This window comes from Anarrhichthys ocellatus, unplaced genomic scaffold (genome assembly GCF_004355925.1).
Source record: "Anarrhichthys ocellatus isolate YVR2014 unplaced genomic scaffold, GSC_Weel_1.0 scaffold100, whole genome shotgun sequence".
NCBI classification, from domain to species: Eukaryota; Metazoa; Chordata; class Actinopteri; order Perciformes; family Anarhichadidae; genus Anarrhichthys; species Anarrhichthys ocellatus.
In genome coordinates this window covers 908,255-918,430 of record NW_022280130.1, presented here as the reverse complement: position 1 = coordinate 918,430, position 10,176 = coordinate 908,255, and positions in this window count along the sequence as shown.

Below are 10,176 nucleotides of genomic sequence, written 5' to 3'. Positions count from 1 at the left end.
TTTTTTATCAGTTCTCATATACATTGATTTCTGAAAACATTATGTCAGCGACTGTAAACAGATATAAATGTGCAGATAAGTGATTCAAATAACAACTTCTCCACCAAAGATGTTGGGTCAGAAGGGCGGGGGTCTATTGGCCACCTCACTTTACACCCCGCCCCTGTCCCGCATTATGTGTACAAAACATGTAAAAATTGCCACGTGCAAATGGCCAGGCCGGGTTTAAGTGCAATCCACATGTTTACATATTTCGGCGTTGCGTCTGTGTCATGTTTACAGCTCGTTCTGCTGCCATCAAGTGGCAAAAAAAGATTTATTACTGCTGCAGACAGAGAAAGACCGGCTGAATGTCAGGCGCATCGGTGCGGCCGATCAAAATGTTGAGTCACACTTGACAGATTTTCGGTCCAAAATTGTCGCACTGTGGAGCGCTACATGTACAAACGCCCACGCAAGCAACACAACAGAACACTATAGGAGAGAGACAAAAAAAGACTATTTTTAAAAGCGATTTTAGTTTAGTGTTTTACCAACTGCTCATGGTTTCACTTATTGCCTTCAACTTGCAAGGAGTTCAGGGTCAGTTAACTTTTGAAGCCATGTTAGCTGCTATGCTAACATGCTTTACAAATGGCGCGCGCATCACCTTTTCACACAGCGAGTTTGGTGAGGCTACCAGTACATTTTAGGATACCGTGGTGAATTTTGCAGACAGCACATGCAAAGATTTCCTGGTGGCACATTTCTGTCAGTATGGGATTTATTTTCCCCAGATGCGAATGGTTCAAAGCTAAGCAGACCAGTGGAGGGTGGCACACACATACTAGCATTAGAGGCACAGCGGGAGAGAAAGTTATTGGAAAAGACAGCATTTTGACAAATTTTGCAAGGAAGTCTATGGGTCTGTTGGGTTGAGTATCATTAGAAGCAGACGTTTTAGTATTGGTTTTCTTCAATCTTCACGAGCATGTCTAAGAAGTGATTGTCATGTTTCTGCAGTAATGAGCACGTGCATACAATGAAAAAGCCGCTACTTCAGCATTCCCATCCAACCTTCACCCCTTTGGGCCTCACTGTCACTTTTCAAAGTTTCCTCACAATCCTATCAGTGCAGTGTGAGACGCCGCGGGACGGATGGAAGAACTAACAAATGAATAGACGGGGTTCCATTCATTTGTTTGTGAAATAAACAACAACAAAAAAAATACTTGAAATCCCACCACTTTATTTTCTACAAATAACGGCGGCAGCCATTCCATTAGCTGTAGCAGCGGTATAATTAAATGCCCGGCGACAGCCATTTAACGGCGATGACCCGGGGGTCTTGATGCCTTAAGTGGCGGAGGCAGAGGTGTGGCGGTGGCTCACAGCGGTTCGCGGCAGGTCGTAACAGGTATTGGTTTGATGCTAATTGGGGCGGCATTGCGGTGGGCAAATAAGGCGGCGCTAATTGGCGGTCAGGGACACATTTCAAGGACATCTCAAACAGAGGCATCTGCCACACTCCTGAGCAATTGCAAACACACACACATAAAGATGCACCAGCCCTTGGACAAACAGTGGCATCTGTGCTTCTCAGCGGCAGTCCGAGGCCGAGCAAAATGCCCGGTTAGTTTTCTGCAAACGAGCGACTCCGTCTTTCTGTAGGGGATTCCACATCACCGCGACTTTGTCTGTTGAGGCTTCGTGCGGGCGTCCGGGTCTACGCGTGCATGTTTTGCATCAACCCCCTACACCACAGATGGAATAGAATAGAATAGAAATATACTTTATTCATCCCCAAGGGGAAATTTGTCTGTGGCAGCAGCAAACAAGGTTACACAATAAAATAAAAATATTAAGTATGGAAAATGCACAATATATACAATATAATAAAATAACAGAGCAGGACCAATTAAATTTAAGAAAATAAAAATGCGCAGTATATACACTAAATAGAATCGTATTAAATTAACTAAGTAGGAAAAAATAAACAAAACAGTAGTGCACAAGATCGCCAACAGCAGCAACAACAGTGTAGCAGTGTTATAGTCTTGTGTTTCATTTGGCCAGAGGTGATATATTATAGCAGTGGGCAGCAATGTTCTCCTGTATCTGTCCTTGTGACAGCGGAGCTGGATCAGTCTATTGGAGAAAGTGCTCCGCTGTCCCTGCAGGAGGTGGTGGAGAGGGTGATCCGGGTTATTCAATATGGATAATAGTTTCTTCAGTGTCCTCCTCTCCACCACCTCTTCCAGATAGTCTTGTTTGCAGCCAATGATGGAGCCGGCCTTCTTAACTAGTTTGTTAAGTCTGTTGGTGTCTCCGGCTCCAATGCTGCTCCCCCAGCAGACTACGGCGAAGTACAGTGCACTGGCCACAACAGACTGGTAGAACATCTCCAACATCTTGCTGCACACGTTGAAGGATTGAAGTTTCCTCAAGAAAAAGAGTCGACTCATCCCCTTCTTGTACACAGCGTTGATGTTGGTCTGCCAGTTCAGTCTGTTGTCGATGGAGACACCCAGGTACTTGTACTCCTCCACCATGTCCACGTCCTCTCCCAGAACTTTCACCGGTTGTGGAGCCGTCGTCTTCCTCCTGAAGTCGACCACCATCTCTCTGGTCTTGGCCACGTTCAGATGCAGGTGATTTCTACCAGCCCACTCCACAAAGTCATCCACTATTGCCCTGTACTCCTCCTCCCGTCTGTCCCTTATACACCCGACCACTGCAGAGTCATCAGAGAACTTCTGCAGATGGCATGACCCAGAGTTGTACTGGAAGTCAGTGGTGTACAAGGTGAACAGGAAGGGAGACAGAACAGTTCCCTTCGGAGCTCCAGTATCACTGACCACCCCATCAGACAGCACACGGCCCAGTCAGACAAACTGTGGTCTGCCCGTGAGGTAGTCAGTGATCCAGGACACAGTGGACGCGTTAACCCCCACCACCCACAGCTTCGCACTCAGCAGCACTGGTTGGATGGTGTTGAATGCACTGGAGAAATCAAAGAAAGTGATTCTCACAGAGCCACCGGATCCATCCAGGTGCGACTGGGCTCGTTGCAGCAGGTAGATGATGGCGTCATCCACCCCCACATGAGGCTGGTATGCAAATTGCAGAGGGTCCAGTGAGATGAGTCGGGGAAAGCGAAAGTTGCAGACGCGGGAAGGGCAAACTCGTCAGGCCCAGAAACCTCGGCAGGATAGAAAAAACACAAAAGCCTCCATCGCTCCTCCAGGCTGCTGAGAGCAGGATTAGGCCGCCGAACAATAGGCACACAGTTGCGCTGATAACGCAATGTTAATCAGTAATGCTTTTTTCCTCCCCTTCATCTGTTGGCGCGGGCTTCACGCTTGCTGTTAGCTGTTAGCTGTTGAAGAAACACAGGCAATGTCCATGCCATGGCCCCCATGACGTGGTATACTAGCAGATGGTGAGGCCATAAGGCTCCAGAGGGCCATTGATTCCTTTATTTCTTCATTGAAAAAGCCCAGGAAGTGAAGGATCGAACTGGTTTGTGTTGGCCTCGATTGGTACGATGCAGACTTAAATCATCATCTCCTGGTCCCAGAGTTGCTCAGGTGAAATATGCGGGGGTGTAATAATGTACGTTAAAGATGCCATTAAAGATCGGTGTAATGGCGATAGAATCCCAACTGGAATGTTTGGCTGCGCGGATTATTACCATCTCACCCCAAATGTCCTTTTGATGTACTGGTCATGTCTAACCCTCCATCGTATGAAAGCTTCATTCTGTAATGATGTTCAAGTGCTGCTGAAGAAGCTGGGTCATCATAAAGAAATACATGTACTTGGTGATTTCAATATATACTCGGACAAAAAAAGCACCGTCACCATACAGAGGACGACATTATTTGTCAATGCCTTCCATGACCATTACACATTAGCTTTAAAAAAAAAAAACTATTTCTGTTCTCACACCACTACGGTTAAGGTTCAGGCTCAAAAACTTGAAGGAAACCTCATGGTTTTGGGTTAAAATGACTTCATCGGGGTACCTTCGTCGCGCTCGTTACAGTAATAAATGGGTTCTGTTTCTTTGATGCACCCGATACGATGCTGATGGGTATTCTCCTTCAGCGAAGGAAAATAATGCGAAAGTAGAATCCAACAAATATCTGCCTTTTTAAAAACTTGAGTTGAACTATCTATACGTATGCAGTGAGTACTATACATTAGTAATCCATGCACTTCACTGGTCTGACAGTTGAACTTGTACTCTGTGTGGTAGCTGCAGGTCAGAAAGGTCTTTGCAGCGCTGTGTGTCTGAATGGGACCATTGCATGACTGATTTTCCAGTCTGAAAAAGTGTGTGCGTGTGTGTGTGTGTCTCTGTAGGTGTGTGTGTGCGTGCTCACCAACTGGTCAACTTACTCCAGTCTTTTCTCTCCTCTCTGACTGCACGCCTCACTGGCCTAACACTGTCTGGAGCTCCTCCTGTGTGAGTGTGTGTGTGTGACAGAGAGAGACAGTGTGTGTGTGTGTGTGTGTGTGTGTGTGTGTGTGTGTGTGTGTATGTGTGTGTGTGTTATAGAGAGAGAGACAGAGAGAAAGACAGCCAGCCCCTGGGAAGTAGGATGGTGTGATAACACTCAGAAATGATAGCTTAGCCCTGGAGAGCACTTGACACGCAATATCTCCTTCCTCAGATCGACACATACACACACACACACACACACGCACACACAGCTGTCACAGTGAAGGGTAAACAAGCAGCGCCAAGGGCTCTGAGAGCCAGCAGTGAGAGGAGACTCAGGCCTCATCTGTATGTGTGTGTGTGTGCCAGCGTCGGGTGGGAGTGGCGTCTGTGTGTACGTCTGTGTGAAACATAAGTAAAGTGGACCAAATTGAGTATATTGCCACTCAAACAATAGACAGTGTGAGACCAGAGAGATGGGGAGAAAAAGAAAAGTATACAGTCAATCTGGACATGCAGCTTCTAGATCTCATCTCACCTCCTGTCTGAGTTTTTTTTTTTTTTCCCAATTCCCCTCCCACCTTTCACCAGCAGACAGCGTGATAGAACATTAAAATGTCAGACGTATGGCACATCAGGTGGTATGGCAGCGCATGAGGCTCGCTATGTGAGGGAGGCATGACAACTTTTGTTCTGAAATGTTCGCAAAGCACAAATTCTTTGTGAAATTAGCAGAGTGTCTCTAAATGCAAAATAGGAGCTCTGTGCACAAAAATCAATTTTCCCACCATTAAAATGATCTAATTGCACCACTGGCAGAATTTGTTCTTGTGTGAATGAAAAATAACTACTGATCTCTGAATGTGGGACAAAGTGACCTGCTTAAGTGTTTTCTGCAGTTTGGACCAAGCAGAAACTTCCGGTGCTGACAAATGAAGCCAACGAGGAAGTGCCAAAAACTGCAGGTGCTCACATGGTCACTTAAAGCTGGCTCAAAAAGAGGGTCAAAACCTATAGACCCTCATGTTCAAATGACTATTTACAGCAGAAATAAACATGTTCACGGCATGTTTTTGTCTCCAAACCTAATATCCCTCTTAATACTACACAAGGTGTGGATTTTCATATAACTTGCCCATTTAAATTATATTTAAGCATACATTTTAGCATAACAGGTGGGTGCCGTACGTGGACTACGGCCATGTTTTATACAGTCTCAAAACAGAGACCAATGCCTCTAATAGGTTTAAATATTATATAGATAACGTACTCAATAATTGCACTGCAACACCTCTCAACACACTGCACCAATCACCGTTGGTCTGTCACATATTGTGTGTAGAGCCTGATTGGTACAACTAGCTCACAGGTTGTGTTCACACCTGTTGACGACATCAGCATTTTGCTACAAACGGCCTCTTGCCTGTTCATGGTCAGCTCTGTGCGTTGTATGCATGGTTGTACTAGCCAACAGTTTGGAGAGATGCATGCTCAAAAGAAAAGCAGATATTAAGGGTAGGAAGGTGAAACACACCTTCTTTTAAACTTCAGGACAGACTTGGATATCAACAGCTCAAATATCACAAAGTCAACCTTTACAAAAGGGAGTCTGTGTTCGCACGGTCGAACAAGCCCTCTGCCGGTTATGTTGATCAGCACGGCTGCTCAGGGATATTAGTGGAATATTCATTTTTTCACTAGCCATGTAAACAGTTTTTTCTTTTTCAGAATAAGGACAGAAAATTGAATTCTTAGTGCAGGTAAACGTGTTGCTGTCACAGTAATATGCACTAGTCCAGAACACAGGACCTTCCTCCTTTGTATGCTGTCTTGATCCCGCCCCGACAGACTAGTAAGCAGAGTGAACGTTCTCACGTGGTCTGTAGCGATGCAACTTGTTCCATTGGATTTCTCTCAACTGATTTGGACCAGAGCAAACAAACAATAGGTACAAAAGTGTCCAAGATGTATACTGTCTATTGCAATCGGTATGAAAGCTCTTCACTGATATACAGATATACTATAAAACCATGCATTGGCATTAAGCTACTATTAGAGTACAATGAATGTGTTACCCTCATGCTCATAGCAGAAATGTGTGTGTGTGTGTGTGTGTGTGTGTGTCATGACACTTGCTGATAATTGATCAGTAGCATCACAGTGGGTTTGGGTTGTTGATCAGCAGTACTGAGGCAAAAACAGGGCTGCAGCTGCTCTGTGCCACCCGGCTTGTTGTTTCCCACTGAGTCATGACTGGGAGCTTATTAGAGTCCCAGCTGAGGATGTCCACGCTTGAAACTAAGCTTTTTAATAATGCTCTGAGTTGGTAGAAAATCAATCGGCTGCTGTCCAAATGAGCATTTAAGATAGTGTGTATGTAAAACAAATCCTACTTCTCTCTACCCAACGTTGTTACTCAGCAGTCCTTCAAGGTATCAAAGAATACCTTTCTACCGATCACTTTCTCTTCAGACGTTTCATCTCTAGAGAGAGCAGGTAACAGATAACATCTGCAGTTTGTCTTTGATACTCATATTATTACTGGCTTGTAAAGCAAAATTTGATTCATTTTAGGGCCACTGCACTAGAGTTGTGAAATACATCTTACTGACTTTGGGTTGAAAATGATCAGATTTAACTGTGATTAGTTGATGAAGGAGGGCTGGCCTTCTTAGGGGAATGTATATGTTATAATAATTCATATACAGTATATGATCCTTTTTTAAAGTAACTAGGCTTCAATGCTGCTATATAAACAAAACAAAGCCAATAGTTTTCATTGTTTGATTTTAAAGGTCTCTAAAACAAATCATTACATTGTCATCTGACCTGGTAGAGAACATTAAAGAGTGGAGGAGAGAGACGATGATTCCGTGGATGCTGAATATGAAATTTGGAGCATTTCTATTGGCCCTGAAAGGCTCTCAAAATGGCGATGGCTGAGCCGGTGGCTAGCAGCTAACGGTGCTAAAGGCGCAAATGAGGGTGGGCACTACGCTTCCATGACGCCGCCGCAGTACACCTTGGTTTCATTTCACCCGGGCGACGATATTTACTTATCTTTCCTCAGCCCTGATGACAAGTTTCACTCAGAAAATGTTTTTACAACGGTCATATGGCTCCTTTTGAAAGGAACCGATAAACAATAAAGTTGGACTTGTCATTGTTTAAACATGAGTTATAACAAAGATGTACAGTTGCATTAAGTGGTACAGTGCAGCTAATCAGGATATAAAGGTGAGGAGACGTCACTGTACCAAAGGCACATTTCTTTGAATGTTTCTTTGAAAGGACAGAAAACCTCAGGTAAAAATGAAACAAAGTATAGCCTAAGCAAGGATTTTCTTTAAAGCATCTCTTTGCATTTGTCAAATTATTATTCAGCAAGGACAAGTGCTACTCTGAAAGAAAAAAGAAAAGGAGTCAAAAATCCCCAAGAAAAGATACACAGACAGTGAAGGGCACAGAGACATGCGACTTCTGCAAGAGGTGCCAGAGAACCAACGCTCAAAAATGGATTGAAACTGTGCAAGAGCGTGGTCAGCCTTGGGGCAAAGTGGAGTCCTCTGTCAGGTACAAATACACCAGATGCTTGAGATTTTATAGAAGCTCATGAAAGACAAACGTGGGACATAAACAAGCCGACACTTTAATGCAGGCTCCACATAGAATAAGGACATGATGTTTATAAGTACTTAACTAATTGACAGAAAAGCAGGAGAACCTGTTTCAAACAGTCAGACGCGGAATTCAAATCCAACAGAGGAAACAGAAGAGAATTGTAATTTCAATATCCTGACCTGGAGAACACATTTGGTTCACCCAATCCATTCATCATCTATTTCCCAAGCACACAGATGTGCTTTGCAGCCGTGTAACTCACCCCAGCATGGCAGCACCTGGACATTGGTATCATGGCAGGGTGCACATCTCCCCTCTAGCATTCACCACTGCATTGGAGGGGAATCATCATGGGTGGGGTGGGGGGGTTTGCAGCAGAGAGAAATTCACCTCCCACCCATCAACGTGACAACAATGAGCACAATGACAGCCTATTGGCAAGTTTAACGACAAACCTAAAATGGGGTTAAACTAAGGCCATAAAAACAGAAGCAGAGAAAACTGCCGAACGCAAGTTCTAGGAAGTCATTTGAACAACGTTGAAGAAGGCTGCCGGAGGCTTGGTAAAATATTAATCCTCAGATTAAGACAGAATGGGATCACAGGCTGATGGGATTTAGAATAGATACAGGGATTGATGATATTGTCTGTCTCAGGGAAAGTGACGAGGACGGACGCAAGAGGTCCAATTTAAACAATTTATTAAACCAACAATGGAGTGGTTATTGTAAATTTACGTTTGTATGTAGAAAGAAAACGAATCCATTCATCCAACGATAATACTGAGATCTTAGCCAGTTGTCATCGCACGAATGAGTCCGCATGATTTCATCTGATTTTGTGTGGAATCCGACCCAGTGGCACCAATGACAAGCGTTAAGAATAATTTTATAAAAAAAGCCAATCTCCTCCCTGATGGTCTTGTTTACTTATGTGGGTCGTATAGAGGCATCAGTATCAAATTGAGACTGTTTAATAATCAATTAAAAGTTTAGAAGTTTAGAAAAAAGAATGCATATGCAATAATCAATCTCACGTAATCATTAAAAAGACAATTTAACAAAAAGATGCAGGCCATGTTGTTCATATGAAATACATATTGCGTTTAGTACACTTGCATGTTCTAGCTTGAAATAGCACATATGAAAGGGTGACTTTGGTAACCCAGTCTAACCTGGATCCTATTTCCCCCTGTTTTTGTCTCTAATGGGGACAACTTTTGAAATTGGTCCATTATTCATGGTGAATGCTGCAGCCGCTAAACAGGCTCTGATGCGATCGCTCCGGGCAACTCTCTACTGCCAATGTACGTCGAGTTGAGAGTGCCGGTGTTGTGAGAGTTTGTTGAGTCAGAGAACAGAGAGTGTTTCTTTGTGTTGTCCACATTGGTCACTTAGACACAAACACATGGGAAGATAGGGTGCAGGTTGAAACATATCCAAGTAACACATTAAACTTGTGTTTCCTTGGTTTAAAAAGTGCTGAATCCCACATGAACACAAAGAGACCTTTCCATCAGCCCCTTACTGGTGCTATCTTCTAAACCCCTAGGGGCCACAAACGCAGCATTTAATGCCGCTGCTAGCCACTCCAACAGCAGCACATAGTTGTGGACCGCTCCAAGACTCCACCGCAGGGGGGTAGAGAGAGTTTATCTCTCCCATCCTTTCACATGAGGTCCAGCGTGAGCGGCCGGGGCGTAGTGCACGGCGAACGTTACTAACTTTTCACGGGGCCACGAGATGACAGCAATCTGCTGAGTCTGCAGCTTGCAGATCACAGCAGGGGGGATTTCTTTGGTGTTTGATGCGCAGCAGCCACCGTTGCCCGCAGCTAATGTCACACAAGCGTTACAAGGGAAGGAGGATTCCTCGCTACTGTGCTCTCTCCGGTTTCTGTCAGAACCGTGTCCCGAGGCGAAATGGTCTTCACAACATCAGCCAATAACGAGAAAACACACACACACACACACACACACACGGAAACTTGAATGTGCTCGCACGCCGGTTGCCATCATCTTCTCAAACTGTTCTCGAGGGGTGATCAGAACGAATTTGCATATATTCTTAAATATAAGCACTGAACTCTAATTACGCGGCGCCCCGAGTGTGTGCGATAGACTGTGCCTG